The 19,779-nt window shown below is 54.9% G+C and overlaps 1 protein-coding gene across 1 annotated transcript in view; it reads right to left on the bottom strand.

Annotated features, from left to right (window-relative positions):
* EPB41L4B (erythrocyte membrane protein band 4.1 like 4B) overlaps positions 1 to 19,779 on the bottom strand; it is a 1,243,532-nt gene that overhangs the window by 512,309 nt on the left and 711,444 nt on the right. The gene's annotated exons all lie outside the window — the stretch shown is intronic.

Below are 19,779 nucleotides of genomic sequence, written 5' to 3'. Positions count from 1 at the left end.
TGTGCCAATGTGCACCATGACCGCTGGGTCCTCACCAGCCCCTCCCAGTAATCTGTCCACCCGATCAGTGATGTGTCGGACTCGAGCGCCAGGTAGGCAGCACACCGTCCGACGATCCCTGTCTTTGTGACAGATTGCCCTATCTGTTCCCCTAATAATTGAGTCCCCCACTACCAGCACCTGTCTGGCCTGCCCTGCTCTCCTATTTCCCTCCTTACTGGAGCAGTCACTCCTCCGGCTTTCAGAGGACATGCCTGGCTGCAGCAGTGCTACCCCTGTACTGGCACCCCCCTCATCTGCCAACTTAGCAAACTTATTGGGGTGTGCCAGATCAGGACTAGCCTCCCTGGCACTCTTCCCTCTACCCCGCCTTCTATCTGTCACCCAGCTAACTGCCACACTGTCCTGCAGCTCCATCCTACCATCCCCCTCCTCATCTATCCCATTGAGCGTCTGCTCTGTGAGCAGAAGACTCCTCTCCATATTGTCTATGGATCTCAGTGTTGCCAGCTGCACATTTAGATCCAGTATCTGGGTTTCCAAATGCACAACGTGCTCACATCTCGCACAGCAGTATGCACCCTCGACCGGCTGGTCAAGGACTGCATACATGTGGCAAGATGTGCACTGGATGGCATTAACAATTGTGGAGCACATTTCCTAATGGGGATTGCACCAGACAGAAACGTTAATTAAAAATAAATACAAAGTATTAATTTAAAAAAAAAAAAAAAAAAACAGAAGCAATTCCTCCCTTGGAAACTCCCTGATTCCAAAGTCACTGAATCACAAGTCACACACTTACCGCCGTTCACACTTACGCTCAGGTCACACTCAGCTCGTTCACACTCGCTGTGCTGAAGATTTATAGATTTTTTTTTTTCTCTCTATCTCCCCTCAACAGCAATCCACCTTGCTGTTCAGATGCACTTCATTCCCAAGAAGACTCATGGCTGTACTAGCTCAAAAGGATGCGTCTACTCAATACTGAGCAAAGGGTGTGAATACTTATGACTAGTGTTGAGCGATACTTTCCGATATCGGAAAGTATCGGTATCGGAAAGTATCGGCCGATACCGTCAAAATATCGGATCCAATCCGATACCGATACCCGATCCCAATGCAAGTCAATGGGACGAAAATATCGGAATTAAAATAAACCCTTTATAAACTTGTAGGTTCATTCTACATGAAGGAAAACAACTAAGAATAATGTAGGATGTATTGGGGGACGTGGCGGAGATATTAAAGGGACAGAGGTTTAGCCCAATGTAATAGAATAGCAGGATTTTTAATTTTTTTTTATGAAGTTCGGCGTTAGAAAGAATTTGACTATGTTATTTTTTTTTTTTTTTATGTCAGATATTGATGTTTCACTACTTCCACGCCCTTCACCTTCTTTTTTACTTCTCCCACGCTTTCTTCTTAATTATCCTCATCATCAGCTTCTTTGACATCAACTTCTTCACCTTATTCATCTTCTTCTTCATCTTCTACCTATTATTTTTTGGGTTACATTGTTCATATTCTTTTTATTTTACTATTATCTTCATCATATTCAACTTCTTCATCATATTCTTATTTGTGACAGGCATTCCCGTAGTTGTTATCTATAAAAGTTTGAAGATTACACCTTCCGTTCTGCCTGTCACAAACCAGTTACATTTGTCCGCGTTCAGTTTGGCCTGCAGCATCAGGCTTTATCCAGGGGCACCACGAGGAGGAACGGACTCACCCCCATACACTGCTTAGTCTTCTTCTGCTTATAATTTACATAATATTTTTTTGCTCTGATATTTTGTGTTATGCTTAATGTCCTTCTGCTCTTTGTTCTGCAGCCTCTTGTTCTTCTGCTTCTCGGTCTTCCAGGTCGTCGTCGTCTCCAGGGTCGTCGTCTCCGGGGTCGTCGTCATCGGGGTGGTCTCCGGGGTCGTCGTCATCGGGGTGGTCTTCAGGGTCATCGTCTCCAGGGTCGTCGTCATCACGGTGGTTGTCGTCTCTGGTGTCGTCGTCATCTTAGGGGTGTTCTTCCGGGTCATCGTGTTTAGTCTCTTGAACTTGGAAATGTAGCAGAAGGTACAAGAAGGCTGAGAAAATGCCGAGAACCAGCTGATGGAACTGGAACTCGGATGGCTACCCGAAGGTCCAAGAGCCAATGGAACTACCGAGGACCAGCTGACGTTACTGGAACCCGGTTACTAAGCAGGAGGTACCCGTGCCTGAAAGCACTACCAAGGACCACCTGACGTTGGTGGAACTCGGATACCCAGAGGGAGGCACCTAAGCCAAAGGCTCTGCCCGGAACCAGCTGACGGTACTGGAACCAGGATGGGGAGCAGAAGGTACAAGAGCAAAAGACACTGCCGAGAACCAGCTGACGGTGCTGGAACCCGGATGGGTAGCCGAAGGTCCAAGAGCCAATGGAACTACCGAGGACCAGCTGACGTTACTGGAACCCGGTTACTAAGCAGGAGGTACCCGTGCCTGAAAGCACTACCAAGGACCACCTGACGTTGGTGGAACTCGGATACCCAGAGGGAGGCACCTAAGCCAAAGGCTCTGCCCGGAACCAGCTGACGGTACTGGAACCAGGATGTGGAGCAGAAGGTACAAGAGCAAGTGTCTGCGTGGCTTTTGCAGGACACGTTGCCGGCTGCACAGCAGGGGAACAGCTGGCGGTGCTGGACCCCACTGACACATTGGCGAGGTGTTTGGCTCTGTGCAGCCAGCACTTCCGGACAGCAACGAGCGGTGTTGTAGCCCGGGCTCTGCAGGGGGAGCAGAGTGTAGGCCGAAGCCTACTTGAACCAATTTCAAAGGTAACCTTTAACCCCCCCTCAGGGGTTAGAAAGTAGAAGAGCCACAGCTTATGCAGCAGTAGTGCTGCACAAGTCAAAGGTTGCTCTTTTAATTTCGCTCCTTGCACACGCTGAATGAAACACGTATAACATTTAGCCCTTTATACAGTCAAACTGTGTTGGAGGCGCGAGTTCCCTTTGTAATGAGACGCAGCACAGATGTCAAGAATCCCACCTTGGTGCTGGGTGCAGCCTCCTGAGCGTTGTTATTTGCTGTACAGGAGTCTGCGCTGTCGTGTTATCCCCTGGCCTAGCGCCGTTAGCGCTGCCCATCTTCTGACCTCATTTAATGTTGGCCGGTGCGGTTCGCGATGCCCATGAATCACAGCCCCGCAGTGTATTGACATAGTTTAAACACTGCGGGGCTGGGATTCATGGCCTGGCGCAGTACATATGTTCGCCTCTCGCTTGGGTTCTTACACCCGCTTCAGACTATGCGGCGTCATCTGATCCCTTATCGCATGCCACGGCCATGAAGCCGCACAGTCCGAAGAAGGCGGAAGGAGAGGAGGGACAGGCGAACTGATGCACTGATCCTGCCCATCAATCACACCCTCGCAGTCCCAATAAATAAGACACCGAGGGGCGTTGTGTGGGTCAGGGCGGCCGCAGAGGCGCAGGCAGCCAAACCATGATGCCAGAAGACGGGCAGCGCTACCAAGGGGGTTGCAGCGTGTCATTACAAAGGAAAGTCACACCACCGGGACGGTTAAATGGTCACACAGAGGACACATTGCAGACGTGTTTTCAGTTCCACATGTGCGAGGAGAATACGTTTCTGAGCCACCTTGCACACATGCAGCATTACCGCTGTACAAGGTGGCTGGATAACGTAAAAACGCCTGGGGGAGGGGGGACAGGTTCCCTTCAATTTCAGTTCTTGTGTCTGCGTGGCTTTTGCAGGACACGTTGCCGGCTGCACAGCAGGGGAACAGCTGGCGGTGCTGGACCCCACTGACACATTGGCTGGTGTTTTTCTCTGTGCAGCTAGCACATCTGGGCAAAAACTGGCGGTGTGTTAGAGCCCAGGGACAGCAGGAGGAGGAGCAGGAGGAGGAGGAGCAGGGGGAGGGGAGTGTAGGCCGAAGCCTGCACAGGCGGCAGCTTTGGGTGTGTTGTGTCTGCGTGGCTTTTGCAGGACACGTTGCCGGCTACACAGCAGGGGAACAGCTGGCGGTGCTGGACCCCACTGACACATTGGCGAGGTGTTTGGCTCTGTGCAGCCAGCACTTCCGGACAGCAACTAGCGTTGTTGGAGCCCGGGCTCTGCAGGTGGAGCAGAGTGTAGGCCGAAGCCTAATTGAACCGATTTCAAAAGTCACCTTTAACCCCCCCTCAGGGGTTACAAAGTAGAAGAGCCACAGCTTATGCAGCAGCAGTGCTGCGCAAGTCAAAGGTTGCTCTTGTAATTTTTCTCCTTGCACACGCTGAATGGAACACGTATAACATTCAGCCCTTTAGACAGTCAAACTGTGTAATGGAGGCGAGAGTTCCCTTTGTAATGAGACGCAGCACAGGTGTCAAGAATCCCACCTTGGTGCTGGGTGCAGCCTCCCGAGCGTTGTTATTTGCTGTACAGGAGTCTGCGCTGTCGTGTTATCCCCTGGCCTAGCGCCGTTAGCGCTGCCCATCTTCTGGCATCATGTAATGTCGGCCGGTGCGGTTCGCGATGCCCATGAATCACAGCCCCGCAGTGTCTTAACATTGTTAAAACACTGCGGGGCTGGGATTCAGGGCCTGGCGCAGCACATATGTTCGCCTCTCACACTCGGGTCCTTACACCCGCTTCAGACTGTGCGGCGTCATCTGATCCCTTATCGCATGCCACGGCCATGAAGCCGCACAGTCCGAAGAAGGCGGAAGGAGAGGAGGGACAGGCGAACTGATGCACTGATCCTGCCCATCAATCACACCCTCGCAGTCCCAATAAATAAGACACCGAGGGGCGTTGTGTGGGTCAGGGCGGCCGCAGAGGCGCAGGCAGCCAAACCATGATGCCAGAAGACGGGCAGCGCTACCAAGGGGGTTGCAGCGTGTCATTACAAAGGAAAGTCACACCACCGGGACGGTTAAATGGTCACACAGAGGACACATTGCAGACGTGTTTTCAGTTCCACATGTGCGAGGAGAATACGTTTCTGAGCCACCTTGCACACATGCAGCATTACCGCTGTACAAGGTGGCTGGATAACGTAAAAACGCCTGGGGGAGGGGGGACAGGTTCCCTTCAATTTCAGTTCTTGTGTCTGCGTGGCTTTTGCAGGACACGTTGCCGGCTGCACAGCAGGGGAACAGCTGGCGGTGCTGGACCCCACTGACACATTGGCTGGTGTTTTTCTCTGTGCAGCTAGCACATCTGGGCAAAAACTGGCGGTGTGTTAGAGCCCAGGGACAGCAGGAGGAGGAGCAGGAGGAGGAGGAGCAGGGGGAGGGGAGTGTAGGCCGAAGCCTGCACAGGCGGCAGCTTTGGGTGTGTTGTGTCTGCGTGACTTTTGCAGGACACGTTGCCGGCTACACAGCAGGGGAACAGCTGGCGGTGCTGGACCCCACTGACACATTGGCGAGGTGTTTGGCTCTGTGCAGCCAGCACTTCCGGACAGCAACTAGCGTTGTTGGAGCCCGGGCTCTGCAGGTGGAGCAGAGTGTAGGCCGAAGCCTAATTGAACCGATTTCAAAAGTCACCTTTAACCCCCCCTCAGGGGTTACAAAGTAGAAGAGCCACAGCTTATGCAGCAGCAGTGCTGCGCAAGTCAAAGGTTGCTCTTGTAATTTTTCTCCTTGCACACGCTGAATGGAACACGTATAACATTCAGCCCTTTAGACAGTCAAACTGTGTAATGGAGGCGAGAGTTCCCTTTGTAATGAGACGCAGCACAGGTGTCAAGAATCCCACCTTGGTGCTGGGTGCAGCCTCCCGAGCGTTGTTATTTGCTGTACAGGAGTCTGCGCTGTCGTGTTATCCCCTGGCCTAGCGCCGTTAGCGCTGCCCATCTTCTGGCATCATGTAATGTCGGCCGGTGCGGTTCGCGATGCCCATGAATCACAGCCCCGCAGTGTATTGACATAGTTTAAACACTGCGGGGCTGGGATTCATGGCCTGGCGCAGTACATATGTTCGCCTCTCGCTTGGGTTCTTACACCCGCTTCAGACTATGCGGCGTCATCTGATCCCTTATCGCATGCCACGGCCATGAAGCCGCACAGTCCGAAGAAGGCGGAAGGAGAGGAGGGACAGGCGAACTGATGCACTGATCCTGCCCATCAATCACACCCTCGCAGTCCCAATAAATAAGACACCGAGGGGCGTTGTGTGGGTCAGGGCGGCCGCAGAGGCGCAGGCAGCCAAACCATGATGCCAGAAGACGGGCAGCGCTACCAAGGGGGTTGCAGCGTGTCATTACAAAGGAAAGTCACACCACCGGGACGGTTAAATGGTCACACAGAGGACACATTGCAGACGTGTTTTCAGTTCCACATGTGCGAGGAGAATACGTTTCTGAGCCACCTTGCACACATGCAGCATTACCGCTGTACAAGGTGGCTGGATAACGTAAAAACGCCTGGGGGAGGGGGGACAGGTTCCCTTCAATTTCAGTTCTTGTGTCTGCGTGGCTTTTGCAGGACACGTTGCCGGCTGCACAGCAGGGGAACAGCTGGCGGTGCTGGACCCCACTGACACATTGGCTGGTGTTTTTCTCTGTGCAGCTAGCACATCTGGGCAAAAACTGGCGGTGTGTTAGAGCCCAGGGACAGCAGGAGGAGGAGCAGGAGGAGGAGGAGCAGGGGGAGGGGAGTGTAGGCCGAAGCCTGCACAGGCGGCAGCTTTGGGTGTGTTGTGTCTGCGTGACTTTTGCAGGACACGTTGCCGGCTACACAGCAGGGGAACAGCTGGCGGTGCTGGACCCCACTGACACATTGGCGAGGTGTTTGGCTCTGTGCAGCCAGCACTTCCGGACAGCAACTAGCGTTGTTGGAGCCCGGGCTCTGCAGGTGGAGCAGAGTGTAGGCCGAAGCCTAATTGAACCGATTTCAAAAGTCACCTTTAACCCCCCCTCAGGGGTTACAAAGTAGAAGAGCCACAGCTTATGCAGCAGCAGTGCTGCGCAAGTCAAAGGTTGCTCTTGTAATTTTTCTCCTTGCACACGCTGAATGGAACACGTATAACATTCAGCCCTTTAGACAGTCAAACTGTGTAATGGAGGCGAGAGTTCCCTTTGTAATGAGACGCAGCACAGGTGTCAAGAATCCCACCTTGGTGCTGGGTGCAGCCTCCCGAGCGTTGTTATTTGCTGTACAGGAGTCTGCGCTGTCGTGTTATCCCCTGGCCTAGCGCCGTTAGCGCTGCCCATCTTCTGGCATCATGTAATGTCGGCCGGTGCGGTTCGCGATGCCCATGAATCACAGCCCCGCAGTGTATTGACATAGTTTAAACACTGCGGGGCTGGGATTCATGGCCTGGCGCAGTACATATGTTCGCCTCTCGCTTGGGTTCTTACACCCGCTTCAGACTATGCGGCGTCATCTGATCCCTTATCGCATGCCACGGCCATGAAGCCGCACAGTCCGAAGAAGGCGGAAGGAGAGGAGGGACAGGCGAACTGATGCACTGATCCTGCCCATCAATCACACCCTCGCAGTCCCAATAAATAAGACACCGAGGGGCGTTGTGTGGGTCAGGGCGGCCGCAGAGGCGCAGGCAGCCAAACCATGATGCCAGAAGACGGGCAGCGCTACCAAGGGGGTTGCAGCGTGTCATTACAAAGGAAAGTCACACCACCGGGACGGTTAAATGGTCACACAGAGGACACATTGCAGACGTGTTTTCAGTTCCACATGTGCGAGGAGAATACGTTTCTGAGCCACCTTGCACACATGCAGCATTACCGCTGTACAAGGTGGCTGGATAACGTAAAAACGCCTGGGGGAGGGGGGACAGGTTCCCTTCAATTTCAGTTCTTGTGTCTGCGTGGCTTTTGCAGGACACGTTGCCGGCTGCACAGCAGGGGAACAGCTGGCGGTGCTGGACCCCACTGACACATTGGCTGGTGTTTTTCTCTGTGCAGCTAGCACATCTGGGCAAAAACTGGCGGTGTGTTAGAGCCCAGGGACAGCAGGAGGAGGAGCAGGAGGAGGAGGAGCAGGGGGAGGGGAGTGTAGGCCGAAGCCTGCACAGGCGGCAGCTTTGGGTGTGTTGTGTCTGCGTGACTTTTGCAGGACACGTTGCCGGCTACACAGCAGGGGAACAGCTGGCGGTGCTGGACCCCACTGACACATTGGCGAGGTGTTTGGCTCTGTGCAGCCAGCACTTCCGGACAGCAACTAGCGTTGTTGGAGCCCGGGCTCTGCAGGTGGAGCAGAGTGTAGGCCGAAGCCTAATTGAACCGATTTCAAAAGTCACCTTTAACCCCCCCTCAGGGGTTACAAAGTAGAAGAGCCACAGCTTATGCAGCAGCAGTGCTGCGCAAGTCAAAGGTTGCTCTTGTAATTTTTCTCCTTGCACACGCTGAATGGAACACGTATAACATTCAGCCCTTTAGACAGTCAAACTGTGTAATGGAGGCGAGAGTTCCCTTTGTAATGAGACGCAGCACAGGTGTCAAGAATCCCACCTTGGTGCTGGGTGCAGCCTCCCGAGCGTTGTTATTTGCTGTACAGGAGTCTGCGCTGTCGTGTTATCCCCTGGCCTAGCGCCGTTAGCGCTGCCCATCTTCTGGCATCATGTAATGTCGGCCGGTGCGGTTCGCGATGCCCATGAATCACAGCCCCGCAGTGTCTTAACATTGTTAAAACACTGCGGGGCTGGGATTCAGGGCCTGGCGCAGCACATATGTTCGCCTCTCACACTCGGGTCCTTACACCCGCTTCAGACTGTGCGGCGTCATCTGATCCCTTATCGCATGCCACGGCCATGAAGCCGCACAGTCCGAAGAAGGCGGAAGGAGAGGAGGGACAGGCGAACTGATGCACTGATCCTGCCCATCAATCACACCCTCGCAGTCCCAATAAATAAGACACCGAGGGGCGTTGTGTGGGTCAGGGCGGCCGCAGAGGCGCAGGCAGCCAAACCATGATGCCAGAAGACGGGCAGCGCTACCAAGGGGGTTGCAGCGTGTCATTACAAAGGAAAGTCACACCACCGGGACGGTTAAATGGTCACACAGAGGACACATTGCAGACGTGTTTTCAGTTCCACATGTGCGAGGAGAATACGTTTCTGAGCCACCTTGCACACATGCAGCATTACCGCTGTACAAGGTGGCTGGATAACGTAAAAACGCCTGGGGGAGGGGGGACAGGTTCCCTTCAATTTCAGTTCTTGTGTCTGCGTGGCTTTTGCAGGACACGTTGCCGGCTGCACAGCAGGGGAACAGCTGGCGGTGCTGGACCCCACTGACACATTGGCTGGTGTTTTTCTCTGTGCAGCTAGCACATCTGGGCAAAAACTGGCGGTGTGTTAGAGCCCAGGGACAGCAGGAGGAGGAGCAGGAGGAGGAGGAGCAGGGGGAGGGGAGTGTAGGCCGAAGCCTGCACAGGCGGCAGCTTTGGGTGTGTTGTGTCTGCGTGACTTTTGCAGGACACGTTGCCGGCTACACAGCAGGGGAACAGCTGGCGGTGCTGGACCCCACTGACACATTGGCGAGGTGTTTGGCTCTGTGCAGCCAGCACTTCCGGACAGCAACTAGCGTTGTTGGAGCCCGGGCTCTGCAGGTGGAGCAGAGTGTAGGCCGAAGCCTAATTGAACCGATTTCAAAAGTCACCTTTAACCCCCCCTCAGGGGTTACAAAGTAGAAGAGCCACAGCTTATGCAGCAGCAGTGCTGCGCAAGTCAAAGGTTGCTCTTGTAATTTTTCTCCTTGCACACGCTGAATGGAACACGTATAACATTCAGCCCTTTAGACAGTCAAACTGTGTAATGGAGGCGAGAGTTCCCTTTGTAATGAGACGCAGCACAGGTGTCAAGAATCCCACCTTGGTGCTGGGTGCAGCCTCCCGAGCGTTGTTATTTGCTGTACAGGAGTCTGCGCTGTCGTGTTATCCCCTGGCCTAGCGCCGTTAGCGCTGCCCATCTTCTGGCATCATGTAATGTCGGCCGGTGCGGTTCGCGATGCCCATGAATCACAGCCCCGCAGTGTCTTAACATTGTTAAAACACTGCGGGGCTGGGATTCAGGGCCTGGCGCAGCACATATGTTCGCCTCTCACACTCGGGTCCTTACACCCGCTTCAGACTGTGCGGCGTCATCTGATCCCTTATCGCATGCCACGGCCATGAAGCCGCACAGTCCGAAGAAGGCGGAAGGAGAGGAGGGACAGGCGAACTGATGCACTGATCCTGCCCATCAATCACACCCTCGCAGTCCCAATAAATAAGACACCGAGGGGCGTTGTGTGGGTCAGGGCGGCCGCAGAGGCGCAGGCAGCCAAACCATGATGCCAGAAGACGGGCAGCGCTACCAAGGGGGTTGCAGCGTGTCATTACAAAGGAAAGTCACACCACCGGGACGGTTAAATGGTCACACAGAGGACACATTGCAGACGTGTTTTCAGTTCCACATGTGCGAGGAGAATACGTTTCTGAGCCACCTTGCACACATGCAGCATTACCGCTGTACAAGGTGGCTGGATAACGTAAAAACGCCTGGGGGAGGGGGGACAGGTTCCCTTCAATTTCAGTTCTTGTGTCTGCGTGGCTTTTGCAGGACACGTTGCCGGCTGCACAGCAGGGGAACAGCTGGCGGTGCTGGACCCCACTGACACATTGGCTGGTGTTTTTCTCTGTGCAGCTAGCACATCTGGGCAAAAACTGGCGGTGTGTTAGAGCCCAGGGACAGCAGGAGGAGGAGCAGGAGGAGGAGGAGCAGGGGGAGGGGAGTGTAGGCCGAAGCCTGCACAGGCGGCAGCTTTGGGTGTGTTGTGTCTGCGTGACTTTTGCAGGACACGTTGCCGGCTACACAGCAGGGGAACAGCTGGCGGTGCTGGACCCCACTGACACATTGGCGAGGTGTTTGGCTCTGTGCAGCCAGCACTTCCGGACAGCAACTAGCGTTGTTGGAGCCCGGGCTCTGCAGGTGGAGCAGAGTGTAGGCCGAAGCCTAATTGAACCGATTTCAAAAGTCACCTTTAACCCCCCCTCAGGGGTTACAAAGTAGAAGAGCCACAGCTTATGCAGCAGCAGTGCTGCGCAAGTCAAAGGTTGCTCTTGTAATTTTTCTCCTTGCACACGCTGAATGGAACACGTATAACATTCAGCCCTTTAGACAGTCAAACTGTGTAATGGAGGCGAGAGTTCCCTTTGTAATGAGACGCAGCACAGGTGTCAAGAATCCCACCTTGGTGCTGGGTGCAGCCTCCCGAGCGTTGTTATTTGCTGTACAGGAGTCTGCGCTGTCGTGTTATCCCCTGGCCTAGCGCCGTTAGCGCTGCCCATCTTCTGGCATCATGTAATGTCGGCCGGTGCGGTTCGCGATGCCCATGAATCACAGCCCCGCAGTGTCTTAACATTGTTAAAACACTGCGGGGCTGGGATTCAGGGCCTGGCGCAGCACATATGTTCGCCTCTCACACTCGGGTCCTTACACCCGCTTCAGACTGTGCGGCGTCATCTGATCCCTTATCGCATGCCACGGCCATGAAGCCGCACAGTCCGAAGAAGGCGGAAGGAGAGGAGGGACAGGCGAACTGATGCACTGATCCTGCCCATCAATCACACCCTCGCAGTCCCAATAAATAAGACACCGAGGGGCGTTGTGTGGGTCAGGGCGGCCGCAGAGGCGCAGGCAGCCAAACCATGATGCCAGAAGACGGGCAGCGCTACCAAGGGGGTTGCAGCGTGTCATTACAAAGGAAAGTCACACCACCGGGACGGTTAAATGGTCACACAGAGGACACATTGCAGACGTGTTTTCAGTTCCACATGTGCGAGGAGAATACGTTTCTGAGCCACCTTGCACACATGCAGCATTACCGCTGTACAAGGTGGCTGGATAACGTAAAAACGCCTGGGGGAGGGGGGACAGGTTCCCTTCAATTTCAGTTCTTGTGTCTGCGTGGCTTTTGCAGGACACGTTGCCGGCTGCACAGCAGGGGAACAGCTGGCGGTGCTGGACCCCACTGACACATTGGCTGGTGTTTTTCTCTGTGCAGCTAGCACATCTGGGCAAAAACTGGCGGTGTGTTAGAGCCCAGGGACAGCAGGAGGAGGAGCAGGAGGAGGAGGAGCAGGGGGAGGGGAGTGTAGGCCGAAGCCTGCACAGGCGGCAGCTTTGGGTGTGTTGTGTCTGCGTGACTTTTGCAGGACACGTTGCCGGCTACACAGCAGGGGAACAGCTGGCGGTGCTGGACCCCACTGACACATTGGCGAGGTGTTTTTCTCTGTGCAGCTAGCAGTACCGGGCCCCAACTGGCGGTGTTGGAGCCCAGGGTCAGCAGGAGGAGCAGGGGGAGCGGAGTGTAGGCCGAAGCCTGCACTCGAGCAAGTTGAAAGGAAACCTTTAACCCCCCCCCCCCCAGGCGTTTGTAGCTGAAAGAGCCATTGTGTACAGCACTAATGCTGGAAAAGGTAAACTTAGCTCTTTTAATTATGGTCCTTGCACATGCGGAACCTAACAGTTATGAAATGTGTCCCCTCACAGCGTTAAACCGTCCGGTAGGTGGAACTTTCCTTTGTCGTGTGACGCAGCACAGCCATCATTTTTACCCCCTTGGCGCCGTGCGCCGCCTCCTCAGCGTTGTTTTAATCTGTCCCGGAGCCTGCGCTGTTAGGTTAGCCCTTGGCCATGCACACATTTTGCGCTGCCCGTCTTCTGACATCATTTGGTGTCAGGCTGGCTGCGCCTGTGCGGGTGCGCTGGCCGAGATCCCGCCTCGCAGTGTCGTCTAATGTAATCCCACCGCGGGCCTGTGATCCGTGCCCGTGCGCAGTGCATATCCTCTCCTCTCACTCCCCTCCCTACGGCTTTTTCAGACTGTGCGGTGTCACGGCCGTGGCATGCTATTAGGGACCAGCTGACATCGCACAGTCTGAAGAAGCCGTAGGGAGGGGAGTGAGAGGAGAGGATATGCACTGCGCACGGGCACGGATCACAGGCCCGCGGTGGGATTACATTAGACGACACTGCGAGGCGGGATCTCGGCCAGCGCACCCGCACAGGCGCAGCCAGCCTGACACCAAATGAGGTCAGAAGACGGGCAGCGCAACATGTGTGCATGGCCAAGGGCTAACCTAACAGCGCAGGCTCCGGGACAGATTAAAACAACGCTGAGGAGGCGGCGCACGGCGCCAAGGGGGTAAAAATGATGGCTGTGCTGCGTCACACGACAAAGGAAAGTTCCACCTACCGGACGGTTTAACGCTGTGTGGGGACACATTTCATAAGTGTTTGGTTCAGCATGTGCAAGGAGCATCACGAAAAGAGGCACTTTTTCCCTTTGCATCATTACTGCTGCACAAGGTGGCTCCTTCAGTAACAAACGCCTGGGGGGGGGGGGGGGTCAGGTTCCCTTACATTTAACTTGTTGTGCCTGCGTGGCGGTCGCAGTACACGTTGCCGTATACACAGCAGGGGAACAGCTGGCGGTGCTGAACCCCACTAACACATTGGCGAGGTGTTTGGCTCTGTGCGTACAGCACTTCTGGACGGCAACTGGCGGTGTTGGAGCCCAGGGACGGGTGGAGGAGGAGGAGGTTGGAGGAGGTAGGAGGGATTGCCACACACACAGCAGGGGAACAGCTGACGTTACTGAACCCCAATAACAGAGGAGGGACTGTTGACTGTGCGTACAGCACTTCTGGACGGCAACTGGCGGTGTTGGAGCCCAGGGGCAGGTGGAGGAGGAGGAGGTTGGAGGAGGTAGGAGGAGGTAGGAGGGATTGCCACACACACAGCAGGGGAACAGCTGACGTTACTGAACCCCAATAACAGAGGAGGGACTGTTGACTGTGCGTACAGCACTTCTGGACGGCAACTGGCGGTGTTGGAGCCCAGGGGCAGGTGGAGGAGGAGGAGGTTGGAGGAGGTAGGAGGAGGTAGGAGGGATTGCCACACACACAGCAGGGGAACAGCTGACGTTACTGAACCCCAATAACAGAGGAGGGACTGTTGACTGTGCGTACAGCACTTCTGGACGGCAACTGGCGGTGTTGGAGCCCAGGGACAGGTGGAGGAGGAGGAGGTAGGAGGAGGTAGGAGGGATTGCCACACACACAGCAGGGGAACAGCTGACGTTACTGAACCCCAATAACAGAGGAGGGACTGTTGACTGTGCGTACAGCACTTCTGGACGGCAACTGGCGGTGTTGGAGCCCAGGGGCAGGTGGAGGAGGAGGAGGTTGGAGGAGGTAGGAGGAGGTAGGAGGGATTGCCACACACACAGCAGGGGAACAGCTGACGTTACTGAACCCCAATAACAGAGGAGGGACTGTTGACTGTGCGTACAGCACTTCTGGACGGCAACTGGCGGTGTTGGAGCCCAGGGGCAGGTGGAGGAGGAGGAGGTTGGAGGAGGTAGGAGGAGGTAGGAGGGATTGCCACACACACAGCAGGGGAACAGCTGACGTTACTGAACCCCAATAACAGAGGAGGGACTGTTGACTGTGCGTACAGCACTTCTGGACGGCAACTGGCGGTGTTGGAGCCCAGGGACGGGTGGAGGAGGAGGAGGTTGGAGGAGGTAGGAGGGATTGCCACACACACAGCAGGGGAACAGCTGACGTTACTGAACCCCAATAACAGAGGAGGGACTGTTGACTGTGCGTACAGCACTTCTGGACGGCAACTGGCGGTGTTGGAGCCCAGGGACGGGTGGAGGAGGAGGAGGTTGGAGGAGGTAGGAGGGATTGCCACACACACAGCAGGGGAACAGCTGACGTTACTGAACCCCAATAACAGAGGAGGGACTGTTGACTGTGCGTACAGCACTTCTGGACGGCAACTGGCGGTGTTGGAGCCCAGGGACGGGTGGAGGAGGAGGAGGTTGGAGGAGGTAGGAGGGATTGCCACACACACAGCAGGGGAACAGCTGACGTTACTGAACCCCAATAACAGAGGAGGGACTGTTGACTGTGCGTACAGCACTTCTGGACGGCAACTGGCGGTGTTGGAGCCCAGGGACAGGTGGAAAAGCAGAGGAACACAATGTAGGCCGAAGCCTGAGAAAGTCGAAAGGGAACCTTTAACCCCCCCCCAAGGCGTTTGTAGCTGAAAGAGCCAGCTTGTGCAGCACAAAAGATGCAAAAGGAAAAGGTGGCTCTTTTCATCATGCTCCTTGCAAACACAGAACTAAACACTTATAAAATGTGTCCCCTGCAACCGTAAAACCGTCCCGGAGGTGGGACTTTCCTTCGTAATGTGACGCAGCCCAGCCGTCATTCCTACCCCCCCGGCGCCGCGCACCGGCTCCTCAGCGTTGTTTTATTCCGTCAAGGAGCCTGCGCTGTTATGTTATCCCGTGGCCAGGCACACTTAGCGCTGCCCGTCTTCTGGCATCATTTGGTGTCTGGATGGCTGCGCCTGTGCGGCCGCGCTGGCAGAGAGCCCGCCTCGCAGTGTCTTCTGATTTAATCCCACTGGGGGCCTGGGATCCATGGACATGCGCAGTGCATATCTGAACCTCCACCTCTCACTCATCTCCCTATGGCTTCTTCAGACTGTGCGGTGTCACGGCCGTGGCATGCTGTTAGGGACCAGCTGACACCGAACAGTCTGAAGAAGCCATAGGGAAATGAGTGAGAGGTGGAGGTTCAGATATGCACTGCGCATGTCCATGGATCCCAGGCCCCCAGTGGGATTAAATCAGAAGACACTGCGAGGCGGGCTCTCTGCCAGCGCGGCCGCACAGGCGCAGCCATCCAGACACCAAATGATGCCAGAAGACGGGCAGCGCTAAGTGTGCCTGGCCACGGGATAACATAACAGCGCAGGCTCCAGGACGGAATAAAACAACGCTGAGGAGCCGGTGCGCGGCGCCGGGGGGGTAGGAATGACGGCTGGGCTGCGTCACATTACGAAGTAAAGTCCCACCTCCGGGACGGTTTTACGGTATCAGTGGACACATTTTATAAGTGTTAAGTTCTGCGTGTGCAAGGAGCTAAACAAAAATAGCTACCTTTTCCTTGGGCAGCATTACTGCTGCACAAGGTGGCTCTTTCAGTAACAAACGCCTTGGGGGGGGGGGGACAGATTCCCTTACATTTCAGTTGTTGTGTCAGCGTGGCGGTCGCATGACACATTGCCGGCTACACAGCTGGGGATCAGCTGACATTACTGAAACCCAATAACACTGGGTCGTATGTTTTGACTGTGCAGACGGCACGTCTGAGCCTCAACTGGCGGTGTTGGAGCCCAGGAATTTAAGTTCAGGTGGTAGAAAGATGAACACAACAGGAGACCTGGATAACGTATACAGTGACCTAATTATTCAATCAGGAGGAGGAGTGGCAAATTCCGGCGAGATCCAGGCCTTGTTCATTTTCAGGAAAGTAAGCCGGTCAACGTTATCGGAGGATAGTCGCATGCGACGGTCAGTTAGTACACCACCTGCAGCACTAAAGACACGTTCCGATAATACACTGGCCGCAGGGCAAGACAGCACCTCCAATGCATACTGGCTTAGCTCTGGCCATGTATCCAGCTTTGAGACCCAAAACTTGAAAGGGGAAGAGCCGTCTGGGAGTACAGCAAGAGGGCAAGACATGTAGTCTGTCACCATCTGACGGAACCGTTGCCTCCTGCTGACTGGAGCCGTCTGTGATGGTGTAGACTTTTGTGGCGGGCACAGAAAACTGTGCCACAGTTCGGCCATACTGGTCTTGCCTTGGGCAGAGGCACTGCTTCTGCTCCCTCTTTGTGCAGAGCCTCCACCACGGCCTGGACGCACTGAGCTGCTTTGGAATGCACTAGCAGCACTTCTCTCAGTTGGAATGGAGAAGATGATGGAATTGACCAGTGTGTCTTGGTACTCCCGCATTTTTCGCTCCCGGTTCAACGGTGTGATGAGGCTTTCTACGTTGTCCCGGTAGCGAGGATCGAGGAGGGTGAACACCCAATAATCAGACATGTTGAGAATGTGGGCGATGCGGCGGTCGTTTCTCAGGCACTGCAGCATGTAATCCACCATGTGCTGCAGACTGCCAACTGCCCAAGAAACGCTGTCCCCTGCTGGAGGCGTGATCTCTGCCCGCTCGTCATCACCCCACCCTCGCTGTACACACTGAGTACTGGACAATTGTGTAACTCCCTCCTCTGGACGGATGTCTTCCTCCTCCATTGACTCCTCCTCATCCTCCTCACAAACGGTCCCCTGCCTACGCGTTTGTGAGGAACCACGTGGCGCTGACTGTCCAGAAGATGATGGAAATGGTGAATCCTCATCCTCCACCTCTTCCACAACATCATCCCTTAGCGCTTGCAGTGATTTTTCAAGCAGGCAGATAAGGGGGACAGTCATGCTGACTAGTGCATCATCTGCACTCGCCATCCGCGTGGAATAATCAAAGGGACGCAAAACCTGGCAGACGTCATTCATAGTGGCCCACTCTGTGGTTGTGAAGTCTGTACGGCGCTGACTGCGACTTTTTTGCGCCTGAAGCAGCTGGTACTCCATTACAGCTTGCTGCTGCTCACACAACCGCTCCAACATATGTAACGTGGAATTCCACCTGGTAGGTAGGTCACATATGATGCGATGTTCCGGCAGGCGGTGTCGGCGCTGCAGAGCCGCAATGCGCGCTTTTGCCGTGCTGGAACGCCGCAAGTGAGCACACTCTAGGCGGACCTTGTGCAGCAGTGCATCAAGATCCGGATAGTCCCTCAAAAAGCTCTGCACGACCAAATTGAGCACATGTGCCAGACATGGGATGTGAGTGAGGTTGCCGAGGCCCAGAGCTGCCACCAGATTTCGGCCATTATCACACACTACCATGCCTGGCTGGAGATTCGCTGGCACAAACCACACATCGCTCTCCTGCTTGATGGCATTCCAGAGCTCCTGCGCTGTGTGGCTACGATTCCCCAAGAAAATTAATTTCAAGACGGCCTGTTGACGTTTGGCCACGGCTGTGCTCATGTCGGTCGTAACAGGTACACGTTCATCACGGGTCCATGTGGAGGTGGACTGTGACGGCTCCTGCAGCGATGATTCTGAGGAACTGGTGTAAGAGGAGGAGTCAATGCGTACAGAATGGATTCCTGCAATCCTTGGAGTGGGCAGGACACGTCCTGCGCCACTCGCACGGTCTGTACCCGGCTCAACGACATTAACCCAATGGGCAGTGAGGGAAAGGTATCGCCCCTGTCCATGTTGACTGGTCCACGCATCGGTGGTGAGGTGGACCTTGCTACTGACGGCGTTCAGTAGCGCGTGTTTTATGTGTCCCTCCACATGCTTCTGCAGGGCAGGGACGGCTTGCCTGCTGAAGTAAAAGCGGCTGGGCACTTTGTACTGTGGGACTGCCAATGACATGAAGTCACGGAAGCTGTCAGTCTCCACCAGCCTGAATGACAGCATTTCCAGTGACAGAAGTTTGGCAATGCCTGCAGTCAGAGCCTGTGCTCGTGGGTGGTTTGACGAGAAAGGCCGCCTTTTCTCCCATGCCTGTACTACCGATGGCTGTAGACTGGGCTGGGAGTGTGTGGATGACTGGGAAAGTGGCGCTGCGGGTGGAATTACAGCGGGTCTCTGGACAACAGGGGCAGAGGTTCTTCCACGGCGATCCTGGGAGGACGCCGAACCAGCTGCGTGTGAGGTAGAGGAAGAGGCAACACGAGCTGAAGAGGTGGTAGCTGCCGCTGTTGGTTGGCCTACCTCTTCAGTGTGTTTTTCTAACTCCGCCGGGTGCCTGTTGCGCACATGTTTCCACATGTTGGAGGTATTGAGGTTGCTGACATTTCGACCTCTTTTGACTTTTTGATGACACACGTTGCATCTGACATAGCAAATGTCATCTGCAACTGTGTCAAAAAAGGACCAGGCACTGCAAGTCTTGGGAGCGCCCTTTTTGGCTTTTGGAAGAGACATGCTCCTAACGGGTGCCAAAGCGGAGGCTGCAGGATCCGCAGTCTTCCCCCTCCCTCTCCCTCTTTGGGCCGTACGGGGAATCTCTTCCTCAGAGCTGCTCCCACCACCTTCCTGTCCCTCACGCCAAGATGGGTCGAGGACCTCATCATCTACACTACCCTCTGCCCCCAACTGCTCCTCCTGGGTAGTCTCAGCAGCAGAGCACGCACCAGTAAGTGGCACCTGAGTGTCATCATCAGCTGATGCGGCCTGCGATGTGGTGACCGGAGCCACTGGCCCACCCGCCTCTTCAGAGGAAGACAGAAAAAGCTGTTGGGCATCACTGCACCCTGCCTCTTCTTCCATTTCTCCAATGCTGCTTGGCTGGCCCCCTGTTTCCAAGCCAAGAGATTCAGAGAACAGAAGTAGAGACGGCTCCTGTCCTGGGCTCTCTGTCTGCCTGGGCAATTTGGCAGGTGGTGAAGAGACAGATGGCTGCTCTCCAGTGCTCTGTGTCTGAGAGGATGTGGCACTAATGGAAGTTGATGCATTAGCTGCCATCCATCCGACAACAGCTTCAATTTGTTCTTCACGCAGCAGCGGTGTACGGCGCTCGGACACAAAGCTTCGCATGAACGACTGTTGCCTGGTGAAAGTGGGTGCTGATGAGTCACCGGTGCCCGCAGCAGGCACAGAATCCCCACGTCCCCTCCCTGCTCCGCGACGGCTCCCACGCCCCCGTGCCTTACTCACTGCCTTCTTCATCTTGGTTGACTGATAAAGATAAGCAGAAAAGTACTAACGGATTTGTGTGCTTATTCCTGAGCAACTCCTCCTAACAGGTATAAGAAGCACTAATTATCTAAAGTGTGGACTAGACACAAATATGAGCTAATGTGGCCTACAGAAATGTAAAGTGGTGTAACTGG

Source organism: Ranitomeya variabilis, chromosome 6 (assembly GCF_051348905.1).
Source record: "Ranitomeya variabilis isolate aRanVar5 chromosome 6, aRanVar5.hap1, whole genome shotgun sequence".
NCBI lineage: Eukaryota > Metazoa > Chordata > Amphibia > Anura > Dendrobatidae > Ranitomeya > Ranitomeya variabilis.
Note: the sequence above shows the minus strand (reverse complement) of the source record. Positions and strands in the feature narration are given on the sequence as shown.